At 38.7% G+C, this 13,681-nt stretch overlaps 1 protein-coding gene across 22 annotated transcripts in view; it reads right to left on the bottom strand.

The window, feature by feature from the left end:
• Window positions 1-13,681, bottom strand: part of ACYP2 (acylphosphatase 2) — a 190,171-nt gene that overhangs the window by 127,620 nt on the left and 48,870 nt on the right. Inside the window, exon 3 of one of the 22 annotated variants that reach the window (XR_008700326.1) lies at window positions 7,098-12,599. The exons of the other annotated variants lie outside the window; for them this stretch is intronic. The gene's annotated coding sequence lies outside the window, so the exon portion shown is untranslated. Of the gene's footprint in view, window positions 1-7,097; window positions 12,600-13,681 lie in introns of those variants that run through there. 22 annotated transcript variants of the gene reach the window in all.

Raw genomic sequence — 13,681 nt, 5'->3', positions numbered from 1 at the left:
TTATTTCTTAAAACAGCCAGATGCAGCTCAGTCGCGAGCTTCTGAATGTTCTGCCGAAGAATCCTGACAATACAAGGAAGAATGAATATGAGAAGCAAAATTAAAGCACCAGCAGCAATGTATCCAAGGATATTAGACAGAATGTTTTTTCCTGAAATGAAGTTAGAGAAAGTGTGAAAAAAGTCATTAGCTGCCCCAGCGGCGGTAAAATCCAGTCGAGAGTGTTTCAGGGTCTGTATTTGATTATGAAGTTTCCCTAAGTCCAGGCCAATGTCAGAGCTGTTCCAAACACCTGAGATATGATTTTTGATTTTTTCCCATTCATAATCTGTCTCGTTTACCTTTAAAGATGTCATGCATATCCACCAGTAATCAGCGTGGCAAGACAGAGCCATTTTCACTTTTAAAGTCTGTAACTCAGTCCCAATATGCATTATTGCCTCTTCTAAGGCGTCTACTCTCATCTCTAATTTCCTATCTATAGCTTCCTGTGTTGCTAGAGTTAGTGAAACATTTTTAGACATGGTATCAACATATTGGGCAGTATGCACTTGTTGAGTCAATGATATTGCTGCTACTAAAGCTGCTATTAAAGCTGATATTCCTAAAATAAGTAGACCCACAAACTGTCACGATCGCATTAAATCCTGTAGTTGTTGTAATACAGCAAGACTATAGTTATATCAATAAGTGGTTACATTATAAGATAAGGTGGACGTTGTAACACTACAAAGGAGCAAACATTATATTGAGGGTTTAAACAAGATGAGAGCATACATTGTTCACAGGTCACTACATTGGGTCCACCAGTTTAAAGTCACACGTACATTAAGTTTTCCAGAATCGTTGGTAAAGAGAAAAACATAAGGAGAGGGTAGACAAGCCAAAACAGAATAAGTAGAATTATTTTCTGGTTGGAGTTCGCGCTGCAGCAGCCCCGTCGGTCCCGCCGGGATCTCGATGTTTATCTTGCCTCCCCTTCTGGCGGGCTCCTCTTTTGTGATCGAAGCAATGGGGGAACTGGATATCTGGGGGTCTGCAACATGGCGAATCAGCCTGTCTAAATTGGAGAATCTGCATCCTGTGGAAAAATATAAGCACATCCTCGACCGCTAGTTAATAATGGGTCAGGACCCTTCCATTGTCCTGAGAGGGCCTTCCATTTGACTAATGGTTTTGCATTTAATTGCTCCAGGCACCAATGACAAAGCATTGCAATAGTTCTGGCTGAAATCAGTATTTAAAATATTTATTACGAAAAGAGCATGTTGCAAGATTTGATGGGGAGAACTATACTTAAACTCCCCTTCTTTTAGTTTTTGAATTTGGATTTTTAATGTTTGATGTGCTCTTTCAACAATGGCTTGTCCCTGTGGGTAATAAGGGATGTCTGTATTATGTTTAATTTGAAACTTTATACAAAATTTCTGAAAAGACTTAGAAGTGTAAGCAGGAGCACTGTCAGTTTTCAAAGCTTTTGGCAGGCCCAAATATGAAAAACAAGTAGAGATGTTGTATCACATCTTTAACTGCCTCTCCGGTATGAGCAGTTGCAATAATAACGTGAGAAAAGGTATTTACAGTTACATGAACAAAGGACAGTTTTCCAAATGAAGAAACATGAGTTACATCCATTTGCCAGAGTACGTTAGGTTTGAGACCATGAGGATTAACTCCCATAGGTAGACTATTATAAACAGTGGGGCAGTGTAAGCAAGAACGCACAATCTCTTGAGCAGTCTCTCTGGGAATTTGGAATTGATATCTTAAGGCAGTAGCGTATTGATGATGAAGTGAGTGAGAGGCTCTGGCCTCCTCAATCACAGTAGCCACTGTATTTCTGGTTAACAAGTCAGCCAAATCATTAAAGGCATTTAAAGGGCCAGGCAATCCGGAATGAGCCCGAATGTGTCTAATGAAAAATATTTTATTTCTTTTCCAAATTTGTTGCTGTAATTTAGTTAACAAATGAAATATGGTAGTTTTATTTTCAGGCAAAACCGCAGTTTCAATGTGTGGAATCAGCCTGACCACATACTGAGAATCAGAGTAAAGATTAAATTCCTCATCTGTAAACATAGCAAAAGCCTCTATGACTGCTGTTAGTTCAGCTCTTTGAGCTGAAGTTTTTTGTGTTTTTAAAACTTTTTGGTGATTTTTAGTAACTATGAAGGCTTTACCATTTGTTGACCCATCAGTAAAAACTATTTGAACATTTGGAACAGGAGATTGTTTACATCTGACAGGAAAAATAACTGGATGTCTGGATATAAAATTCAGCAAAACATGTGAAGGTAAACGATGTAAAAATTTTGACCAAAATAGTTTCCTATAGCAATCTGTCAATTTTCAAACATTAGAAGAGCATCAAATTGTTTTTTATTATATGGAATTACAATTTCTGATGGCTCTTTACCAAATAATTCAATGTTCCGCTTTTTTCCTTTAATATCAAAGTAGCTATCAATCCTGGATAAGAAGCCGCTACTTTTTTAGTTTGAGCGGGAAGATGGACCCACTCTAGGGGGCCGTTTTGCCAGAAAACCAATTTTTTGTCTGGCTTCCCCAATTACACCTATGGGGGTTTTATGGCAAAGGAATTGTCAAGTAGTTGTCAATTTAATTTTTTAATTTTTAAAATTTACATTTTAACAACATGAATTTAAAGATATGTTAATTTAGGTCTAATGTTTAGTTCAGGTCTCTGTATAAATTTAAATAATAAATGTATAACCTCCTTATCTCATTTTAGTATACAGATATACTTAAATGTAAAATGTATTTATATATGTATTTATATATGGCAACAAGTATAAACTTATTGACATATATATAAATCAATATACTTGAATTAATCGTTATAATCAATATATTAATTAATATATATACTACAGCAATACAACACGTACACAGCTAATACCAACCAACACAAACCAATGCACTGCAATAATACATGTCACACATATATAATACAGTATATAGAACATATATCACAGTACATCAATCCATACCAATTAATATCAGCCCCTCACACATTATATTACTGCAATATATATTTAATTATACAGTATATATATAATATGCATATATAGTATACATATTTATATACAAATTAATCAAGTATAGATCTATAAATAGAATTAGGTATACCTTTATTATATTTTATTTATACCCATACCTAACTAGGCAAACTGTAATTAGGCAAATATATTTATATTATGTATTTATAACAACATATAAAGTATTGTTAATTGTACCGCCTGTTGATGACTAAGAAATTGAGAAAACTCCTTCTCTGAATATCTCCTATTTGAGACAGCACGTCCCTCCCCCATAGGGTAAAGGGGAGCATAGGAACTACATAGGGTTGAAAAGTTCCACAGGTATCTTCAAACTTCTAATCTAACATTTTTGAACTTTTAACTACTGTGGGGGCTTGAGGGCAAATGAAACAAAATTTGACTCCTGAAATCTATCAGGGCAACTTGCCAATCATCACTATTTTGTAAAAGACTTGCAGTTGATCCTTATTGAGTGAAATTATTATATTTGCTACTTGTTTTCTAAAAAGTTCTACACTTCTTATTTCCTCCTTTTATAATTAATTGTGTCACCAAGCTGGGAAAAGATAAAACTATTTTTCTTGGGGTCACTGGTCACAAGCACTCTGTAGGTGTATGTTCTGTGGCAAGAATAATTTAATCTCATCTTTTGGTAATATTAATCTTAATTAACTGATCATTTAAAGTCTCATCTACTTTAACAAGAGCTGACTGTCTCATTTAGTCAACTTTTTCTTAGAACTGGAATTAGGATTGCTTTTTAAGTAATCAAAGGCTTTAAATCTGCAGTAGTCAGTTTTAAATGTGGGCGTATCTAATTACTGTCCCCTAATAACCCCTAATAATTTTTGGAAATCATTTAAAGTTAGTAAACAATCTTCAAATGGGCATTATCAATTTTCAAAACTTTTGGCACCTAAATATGAGAAGCAAGTAAAGAGGTGTTACACAACATCTTTATAAGCTTTTCCAATTATCATTTTGTAAACTAAATCTGGTCTATAGCTTTTTATATGACAAGTAACCATCTAACTTTGCTTGAATACTTCCAGGGGAACTCACTACTCCAAGGTTTTAAACTCTCCCTCACCTTTTTCTCTACAGCATTCCCACTCCGCTTTTTTTAATCTCACCAACTCATTTTCAGTAGTATGTGTTGGCCAGGAACTGGGTCAGTCTTTTCCAGAAATGTTAAGAGACGTCTGTTCTTGTGTCTAATAGCCCTGACATTTTATTTTCTTGAATTAAAAGATCTTTTAAAGGCCTTGGAGCTGTAATTTCCTGTACCCCAAAAGCTAGATCACTAAATCTAAATACTCTGTGGCTCCTAGCCTGAGAAGTCAAGTTTTTTTCCTGTCTGATACTAAGGTAAAAAGCAAAAACTGTGTTACTCTTTGACCTTTATTAATTTGTACAGTTTTAGTAGGCGGTGAGGTCAAAACTTTAATTTCTCAATATAATCAGAATCTACTACACCATGTACCACCGAAATTTTCTTTTTTTTTTTTTTTTCTTTTTTTTTTTTTTTTTTTTTTTTAAGACAGCGAGCTACGCCCTAGCACAAGTCTCACAATGCCCTCAGGCAGGGGGCCAGCCACTCCCATTGGAATTGGAGTAACCAGCTAGTCAAGGGTTAATATTGTTGTTAAATCCCCTTACGGTTTTTCTCTTAGCCTGGGTGAGACCCCCCGAGGGGGTTTTTTCCAAGGAGCACGCTCTGCATATTGTGTATGCAGTCTTGTTTTAAAAGCTCTACTGTTTAAAAAACTTTTTATCTTTTTCAGGCTTAGGCAACACTTTGAGAGGCTTTGGGGGCAAAGCAGGGAACTCTTGGGCCCTAGAAGGCGCAGACGGAGGCGGCGGCGATGGCCTTAAATCAGAAAGTGGTGGATAAGTTTTTTGTTTTTTAAAGGTTTGTGCAGAGCGGGAGGGAGCTCGCCAGGGCACCTGGTCACAGCGTCTCTTACTGTCTTTCTCTCTCTCTTCCTGCCTTTCTCACTTTTTTCTCACCCTTCTTTTTTCGCTACCCTTCTTTCCTTCGTTTCTTTCTCTTTACCCTCTTCTCTTCTTTAATTTTTTTTTTTTTTTTATCTTTTTCTCTGTATCTCCTTTTTTAACTTCTTTTTTTTATCTTGATGCGTTCCCTGATTCTTTCCTTTTCCATTCCTCTCCTTTTCACTCTTTAGCTCTTTTTCTAGATCTTTCTCTATTTTCTTTTTTTTTTTTTTTCACTTTTTTTTTTTTTTTTGATTGGGTGAGGCCCCCCTGAGGGGGTTTTGTGCAAGGAGCAGGCTCTGTATATTGTGTATTTTTTAAAAGCTCCTTTGTTTAAAAGAATTTTTTTTTTTTTTTTTTTTTTTTCAGCCTTAGGTCTGGGAGGCTTTGGATGTAAACTGGGGAATTCCTAGGCCCTGGGAGGTGCAAGCGGAGGTAGGGTAGTGTCCTTAAATCAGAAATTGTTGGATAAATTTTTAAAGGTTTGTGTAGAGGGGGAGGGGGCTCGCCAGGGCGCCCGGCCGCAGCGTCCTGTAAGCCCTCTCCTTTGTCGGGAGGTAGAGCACAGTCTCCCTCCTTTTTTTTTTTTTGTCAATGGCAGAAAATATGATCTGTGCAGAAGGTGGAGACCCACTACCATCTACCGCTATAGCCTCTCCCATAGGCTATCCCACAGCCTCATGACGAGGGTCCAGAACATTTTTAATCATATTTATAGCATAAGTTTTTAGTTGTTTTTTACCTTCACCCAAGTATCTAAATTAACAGTAGCCTCTTTATCAGTTTGAAGATTACTTGTATAAAGAGTTGCCATTGTTAGTTTCAGTGTTACCCATGTCAGAAAATTAAGTATAATAGAAAATAAAGCTTTTAGCTTTTAAAAGATCAGGCTTTTCTTTGGCCTTTTAACTTTAGAAACCGTTTTCTCTAAGTCTTCAACACTTTCAACACTTCCCACTCCTCAGCCCTGTCTATCTTACAGGGGGGTCCGCGGCACCCTTGAGTGGGGTCCTAGCCGTCCCGAACATTGGAAGAACAATAGGGGCTGATGACCCAGATTGTCCCGGGGGGGAAACAGAAGGCTGATGACCCAAACTGTTTCGAGGGGGGAGCAGTAGAGCTGATGACCCAAACTGCTCCGTGGGGGAACAAGAGAGCTGATGACCCAGTTGTTCCGAGAACGGGGAGCAAAAAGGGCTGATGACCCTAATTGCAGGGAGCTTACCTTCGAAGTCCCTGTCTCGGGCGCCACCTGCCGGGGTCCAGCCCCGGCTGATCCAGGGTATTCGAAGGAGAGACGGCTAGGCGAGGGTCAGGGAATAACTGCTTAATTACACTTTAATTAAGGATACAAAGAGTAATAGAATGAGGATAGCTCAGTGAGGAAATTCAGTGGAGAAAAGCGGCTGAAATAAGGATAGCTCAGTAGGAAAATTCAGTGGAGAAAAGAAGCTGAGTGGCTTGGTTTACGCGGAAAATCAATATAACCCGTGACACCAGGTTAGCTCTGACCACGGAGGCCGCAGGCGCCCTCTCGAATAGCGGAAGGTGCCCCACCTTAGACACCTTCTCGAGTGGGTCTTAGAAGCCCAGGCAAATAAATGGTCGCAGAGGACATCCACGCTCCAGATGGACACTCAGCTGGAATTTGGGAGAGAGAGTGACATGGGGAGACCAAGTTTCAGTGAACAAGGCCCGCACTTTATTTTCCAAAGTAGTTTTTATACCTTAAGTTATGCATAGAGGATAATGGGGGAAGGGGTAGAGCCATGCAGCAAGCCAGGCTTTCTTCCTTATCATATGCAAAAGTTCAGGTGATTGACATCATCTTCTGGCCAGGAGGCCTGTTAACATTTTAAGAAACTTATCTTTCTCTAAAGGTGATTATTCCAAAGTCAGGCGCCAGCCTTCCAAAAAGCATTGGACAAAGCTGTATTTTACATTTCTATACACCCATTATATCAATCAATACACTGCCAAGGACACAGTAGGTAAGGAGTATGGAGACTTAGCAGCAAACATTGGCCCAACAAGTGAAAAACCCTTCACCAATACAATTTTTAATCAATCTCTTAACTACTCAAAGGAATCTGTGTTTAGGCAGTTTAGAACATCTCCTGCCTCTCACAGTTGGGAGGCTCTGAACAATCACATGTGGCCGGAAAAACCTATTCAGGCAGGCTAGAGGATTTCCAAAGGAGTTTGTAGGTTAAACACTGTCACACCCAGGAATTATTAACTGGAGCTGTAAGCTAACTCTCTTTTCAGAGAGAGGTAGTGGGAGACAGCCCCCCGTAAAGTCAGAGGTGTAGGTGAAAGCACAAAGCAGAAAGTAGGCAGACTCTGGTTTTGGGGGTAGATGCTCGAGAATTTCCAGGGGGACTCCTGAGGCTCGATCCCGCCTTTGCGTATGCCGAGCCTCCTTCCTCATGACCTTTGTCATGGGCGGAGTGCCTCACGCTGGCTCCCGGCAGTGATAGAATTCCAGTTGAGCTATTACAGATCCTCACTCAATATGCAATATGCCGGCTCCCAGCAGACAGGGAGGCCTGGAAATTCATGGGGTCGCAAAGAGGCGGACACGACTGAGCAACTGAACTGAACTGAACTGATGCTCAGTCTGTGCTGGTGTTCATAGAGGTTAAGGAACTTGTATGAGCTGAGCTTCACATTTACTCCCTCCCTCTACTACAGAAGGCTACCTTCCATATCACACAACATGAGGTGTATATTCACCCCTTACCTTCCAGTGTTAAGCGCTCTGCCGCTTTTATTTTCAGCATCTTATTTCCTTCTAGTGAGTGAAGTGAAAGTCACTCAGTCTTATGAGCCCATGGACTGTAGCCTGCCAGGTTCCTCTGTCCGTGGAATTCTCCAGGCCAGAATACTGGAGTGGGTAGCCATTTCCTTCTCCAGAGGATCTTCCCAACCCAGGGATGGAACCCAGATCTCCCACATTGCAGGTGGATTATCATCTGTGCCACCAGTTTGCATGATTATCTTGTTCATTTATTCATTTGTTAATTATCTGACTCTCGAGAGACAGTGCTATAAGAGTAGGTAAATTATTCCACTTGTTCCCAGCTATATCCTGGTGCCTGGAGCACACAGTTAAGTGCTCAAAAAAAACTGAATGTGTTGAATGAATGAGTGAATGAGTGAATTGACTTAAGTACTTATAATTAGAGAAAAGTTCAACCCAATACTTCAGTGTCATCAGTGTGATATCAAGTACACGCCAGTCAGTTTAACGTTTAATGCTGGGAATGGTCAGGTAACTTGCTATTAAGAATCACGATTCAGAGTGGTCAGTTGGCATTATATAAAAAAGGCAACATTCCAGAGGCAGCTTCTACAGATCTTTTTGCCATTCAACGAATAACACTTTGCTATTATGCTATTTTATTAATAGGATTTTATTCTTGGATTAGTGGCATATTAGCACAATGTGTTCAAAATATATTATTACTGGTGAAATTAAAAGTATTCAAAGGACTTTCCTGGTGGTCCAGTGGCTAAGACTCTATGCTCCCAATGCAGGGGGCCAGGTTCAATCCCTGGTCAGGGAACTAGAGCCCATATGCTACAACTAAAAGACCCCGAAGATCTCGCATGCTGCAACTACAACCTAGCACAGCCAAGTAAATTAATTTTTTAAGTATCCAAAATATGTGGATTGGTTTAAATGACTTGGAAACACCCCTCAATCACCCTTGTACAAACATAAGAATCTAGCAATTACAATGTGTGCCATTAGAGACATTAGGGGGTTGATTCTTTAATTGGTCCCATATCTAGCTACTGGCTTCAGAGAGAATTCTGACTGCATGGCTGCCCTGTCTTTCTCTAGTGGATTTTGCATGGAGGATGAAGTGTAAACACTTAAAAGAATCCCACAGAGCAGCAGAATTCCTTTGAGTTTACAGAAAGTCTGAATGAACTGCTTTGAGCCATTTGTTAATAAATACTTAGTTAATAAATACCTTTTGTGTCCCTGAGCTTTGCCTGAAGCCTGCTTTTATTATTACCTGGTAGCAAGTGTGCGAGAGAGTAGCTAAACACACCGCCTCCTTTACAGCTCTTACTCTTCACCAAAAAAGCCATGCGTGTCTAAATTGGCTTAGGCTCATTTTGCAACATGCACTCTACTAACCAGGCTGAATACAGAGGACATCAAAAGAGGATATTATTATCCTTCTGGAACAATCTACTGATTCAAGAATATTGTCACATTCTATTTTTAGGAGTACACATATTGACTTCTTCATGTAATGATTCCTCTCTTTCATTCTATTAATTAACTCATTATAAGCTGTTGGTAAGTTCCAGCCAATCAGTGTTCTTAATCAGGAGTTCATGAACTATAGCCCACAGGTCAAATCTGGCCAGCTATCTGTTTTTGTACAGCCCACAAGCTAAGCACAGTTCTGAAGTGCTAAAATGGTTAGAAAAAAATGAAAAGAATAATGTTCAGGTCATGTAAGTTATGTGAAATTCAGGTTTCAGCATTCATGAAGAAAGTTCACTGGAACACAGTTTCATTCATTAGTTTACATATCATCCATGGCTGCTTTTATACGACGGTGACAGAGTTTGGTAGTGACTGAGACTATTAGGCCCATGAAACCTAAACTATTTGCTATCTAGTTCTTTACAGAAAAAGTTTGCTGATGGGATACATTGTTGAACAAGTCAGGATATAGGCTCAATTCTCCTATGAGTGCAGGTTCCAGAGGGAGAGGAGGACAAACACAGAAATACCCAAAGGCAGGAAGTGTTATGGGAAATAAGAGTGGTGTGATAGAGACTGACACAAGGTCCACTGAGATGGAGCCCAACTGAGTCCTCTCTGAGGAAGTGATGTCTGAGTGGGGAACTGAAGGACAAGAAGACAGCCATGTGAACACGAAGACCCCTCAAGCTTGAACTAGGGAAAGGAAAAAAGGGCAAATGGGGCAGGTGTGTGGACGACAAGGGAAGAGTGACCACAGAAGAGTGGTATGTGCTCCTCTTCTTTCTAAAGACTGTCAGCAACAATAAGAATCTCCCTGGAAGTTGGTGACGACAGCTGAAGAGTCATTCATAACCACTTGGTCAACATAAAAAACTGTCAAAAGGGCAGACAAGCTGAGAGATTCTACCATTTCCCTCAGTTCACAGCCCCAGAAGAGGCAGCGAATCAACTGTGAAATTCCCCTCCCTCCTCCCACTCTTCATCTGCAACAAGGTGAGTGAGGAGAGGAAATCAAAGTAATAGAAACCTCTCAACATCAAGGTGCAGGAGCTACAGACTAGAACAGGAGCTAGAGACATTCCTGCAGCTCAATTTCCCCCCTTTCCTTCCCCCATCCTCACACTGCTCCTACTCCAGGTGAGGAAGCTTACTGTGTCTCCACACTCGTTTACAGCCATAAGTTGTACACACTGTTGTGTGGTTGAAGATCTGGTGAAATGAAGGAAATTCAACCTTACTTCTTATAAATGTGTTCACAAATCATAACACAGGATCACTCTGAACAACTTCAAAAGCTTTACATAAAGCACCTGACTTTTGTGCTCTCTCTTTGCAAGCATTTATATGTATTTTTAATGACTATGGTTGGAGAGAATATGAATTTTTTAAAACTGATATTCCTATTGATACAAGTAAAGAAGTCAGCACTTTTTTAGAGAAAAACAAGCCTCTCCAGAGGGGAGAAAGAAATGTAATTAGAAATGTATTAAGGTTTAAAAAGCTGTTTTTAACTTGTTTCCTAAGAAACCAAAAATAGAACTGACAAGTACAACTTCCAAAGAAGCTTAGATCTACTTACTCTATTATTAAATTTTCCACTTCCAGTTTTTTAGAATAACTAATTTGAGGTTAAAAAAAAAAAAAGCTCTTACATGAAATAAAATTAAGTTCTCCAGTTAATTGTGTTTGTGAGTCTTTTATTAGAGAAAATTGACCTCCATGAACAAAGAAATTGCCAGGGTCGCTCTCAAACAGGTTAATAATGTATTTTGCAATCATTGTAATTTTTAAATAACCATAACTGCCACCATCGTCTGCTGAATAACTTCCTGGCAGCTGAATTTATTTAATATGAAAGTAAATTAAAACTTAGTAAAGAGACAACTGTAAAGTCATTCTTCTGTAATACCATTTCATCCCACTCAGTGTCTTCAGTATGAGAAAAAACGTGATTGAAAATTGAGCTCGTATTTATTTTTAAAGTCCTAAGTAGTTGCATGAGATGAAAAGGTGCATGTTTGGGCCTGGACAGAACAGACATGAAAGAAGACCAGCAGGGAACTGAGAATATGTGATCAACCCAGGAGCCTCAAAAGTCACGTGCTTAGCCTCTTGTGCTCAGGCCCTAGGACTGAGCTGAAAAAGAGGAGCCATAAAAATTTAGCCATGAGTGAGAACCCTCTGTCCACATTTGACTGCCTAACTATGTCCCATTCCAGAAGCTCCAGGGCTTCAGATAAAGAGGTCAAGAGACCAAGAGTCTAAAGCATTTTCTCCTATCTTTTGCCTGTCTGAATCCTAACCTTTCTTTTTCAAATTCCCTCTTTTTTGTGAAGGCACATTCACAAATCCTGATCTTCAATCTAACCAGAGAAATGAACAGGTTTCCAACCATCTAAGGGACTGCGTCTGTTCTGATGAAATATTGTAATAAAAGTGTTACAGGATTTGGGAATAAAAGTTTTCCTCCTACATAGAATTGACAACCAAGTATTATCATCATCAAATTCTGAAAGGAGAAATGAACAATTGGAGCCAGATTGCTCCTTGGAACCTTAAAAGGAAGATGAGCAGTTCTGGACCTGCAAAGGCAGCCTCCTAAGTGCCATGTTCTTGGGGAGTACACTACCTCACTCAGTGGTGAACACAAAGTTCTAAGAATATAAAAACTGGCTGCTAATTCATTTAACCAGAAGTCAGGTACAACCATACTGGGGAAATGAAGGAAGCAGAGTGTGGTGTAAGTAGTAAAAGAGTTACATCTTCATCTATCATCATAGAAAGTCAATAGATAATGCCTAATATTAATGATTTAAGAGACACCAGTTTGAGAGTATTATTTTGAAATCAGGAGGCATGCCCAAAGAAATCACTAAAACAGTGATTGAGGAGTAAGAAGGGATGGGTTGGAGTGGGGTGCCTACCTTTTCAAAAAAAAATATTTTAGTACTAGTAGACTTTTTCAGCATGTGCAGGTATCAATATTATTTTATAAAAAAACAAAATTAACATATAAAAACATTTTATTTAAGGAAAAAATCTAACAATTTTTTGTGGATATTTTCTGTGTGCTATTTGTCAAAAATGCCTAGGGTAACATGGGTATATCTGATAGATCATAGTTGGTTTTAAATTCCTACAGATTGAAGTTTAGTGAGTATTCTAATGTGGGGGCCAAATTAAGAGGAGCATATCTGTATATATGTCAACAGAGCCCATAGATTAGAAATCCAAGTAGGAGTTTGGGGGGCTGGAAGGATGTCATGGACATGCTCCAAGTCACAGAAGCAGATAAAAACCAGGCAGACCTACCCAAAAAAATAGAGAAGAATAATATTCAGGGACACAAGAACACAGTAGCCATTTGGCGTTGGCACAAATGGTGCTATACATGTTAATTGGCCTTAGAAGATTCATTGCTAAAATTATAGACAGAAATCATCATCAGGGGAAGGTTAACTTCTGCTAAATAGCTTCCAGTTTTCTTCCAAGAGAAAAAGGGATGAGAGTAAAATACTTTGGAGAAAGAATACCATGTAAAATGGTTTAGGTAAAAAAAAAAAGAGATTTTTTCCTGTAAGATTCCTATTTGGCTCCTCATGCAGAAAAATCAAGTTTCACAAATCCCAACAAGTTTAAAGGAGTGAAAATTGGCACCAAAATAGAGCTTTGGCTTATCTTAACGTTGGTCACTCAGGTTGATCATTTTATATGGGATTTAAGTGAACATATGCAATACAAATTTTGCCTTTATCATCCTTAGCTATCCAGAAAATGACAATACTTAAAATTTTATTTCTAAGTTATTATAGACACTCAGACTATAGAATTAATATCTCATCTATAATAATCATACTCTACACTAGCTGTATCTTCTTCTTACTCACTTTACACTTTCCCAAGAGATACTTTATATTCATTCTCACAGCTCTTCCTCTTTATTAACTTGAATTTCTCCTAATTTAATTCAATGATTAACATATACATATTTTTAAATAACTCAGCCAATATAAAACAATAGTTGACTTCTACTATACTTGTCTAAATATTATCCAATAGTGTGTCTAAAATTATGTTAATAACTATTCCTTTGGTAATATCCAACTGCTTTTCATGGTTCCTAAGTCATCATTCATGTTGCTTTTATCCTTTATTGGACAATCTGATGTAGGACATTTGACTCCGTGGTTTCGCCTGGGGCATGTTCTGATAGAGCAAAGAGGAATATGGACATTTTGACGAAACGCTTTTGAGAAATCTACACCAAAAGATAGACACAGTTTTTATTATAAGTTATAGTAACACCAGTGGTGGAGAAATGGGATGGAATGAGGCTCTCAGATGGCAGGGGGCCCAGGATCAGGTGAGGATCCTTATTTTGCACATTGCA

This window comes from Bubalus kerabau, chromosome 11, assembly GCF_029407905.1.
Source record: "Bubalus kerabau isolate K-KA32 ecotype Philippines breed swamp buffalo chromosome 11, PCC_UOA_SB_1v2, whole genome shotgun sequence".
NCBI classification, from domain to species: domain Eukaryota; kingdom Metazoa; phylum Chordata; class Mammalia; order Artiodactyla; family Bovidae; genus Bubalus; species Bubalus kerabau.
Note: the sequence above shows the minus strand (reverse complement) of the source record. Positions and strands in the feature narration are given on the sequence as shown.